The sequence below is a fragment of the Oncorhynchus mykiss genome, chromosome 16, assembly GCF_057628025.1.
Source record: "Oncorhynchus mykiss isolate SJ-2025 chromosome 16, ASM5762802v1, whole genome shotgun sequence".
In the NCBI taxonomy this organism is placed as follows: Eukaryota; Metazoa; Chordata; class Actinopteri; order Salmoniformes; family Salmonidae; genus Oncorhynchus; species Oncorhynchus mykiss.
The window spans coordinates 22559580-22560575 of NC_143037.1; positions in this window are offsets into that span (position 1 = coordinate 22559580).

A 996-nucleotide genomic window follows, 5' to 3' on the forward strand; every position below is an offset into this window, starting at 1 on the left:
ATTTTTGCAGTTACATTTACTTTTGATACTTAAGTATATTTAAAACTAAATACTTTCACTCAAGCAGTATTTTACTGGGTGACTTTCACTTTTACTTGAGTCATTTCTATTAAGGTATCTTTACTTTTACTCAAGTATGGCAACTGGGTACTTTTTCCACCACTAGACAGTTCTTCCAATATCTTCAGTATGCACCTCGGAATTAGATAAGGACACGTGCAGTTGCGTCCCCCGATGTCTCTGTCTTCACTTGTAGCCTTGAGAAACACTCAATCACGTGACTGAGAGACATGGGAGTGAGAGGCAAGGAGTGGGGAGAAAGGAATTATAATGATAAAATTCAGCCCAAGGGCATTACGGCTACTTGTCGCAAAAGGAATGTTTTTTTTAGAGGGATTATTTGGCCTCATAAAGGATATGCAGCCTGGAAATTCGAGGCATTTTCAAGTGCTTGTCAATAATATAAATTAATGCCATGGAATTCGAAGCAAATCTTGTTTGCTAAATTAACTAGTGTAGCCCACAGCCATCAGGGCCTAACATAAGGATAACTCAGAGTACGCGATTCTGTTCTTCTGAAATAGACTACATTTTCTTCATGTTTTTTAGACCTGTCAAAAACAAATAATGGATTTATTGTGATGGTGTAGAATATTTTACATGGATCTATTAGACTTTTTAAAATAATGTTCCCAAGGTCTGCGTCAGTGGCTTGTAGGCTATGCGTGGTAGACAGGAGACGCTAAATGTGATTATGTAAATTCAGCCGTGAGACTGGCAGTTATTTGCTTGACAATCGCCACCTAACAAAATTTCATGACCACCACAGCCATAATTTAACTCCCAACTTTTGGGGCAGTAAGATGGCAAATTTATTTAGAAATGTACTTACTCAACCACACAGCCATGTGAGGAATTTGGGCCCCATATCAGAAGACAAATATGAGATTAAAGGATAAATGTGACTTTCAAACATTTTGCTGCCATATTGTTCAG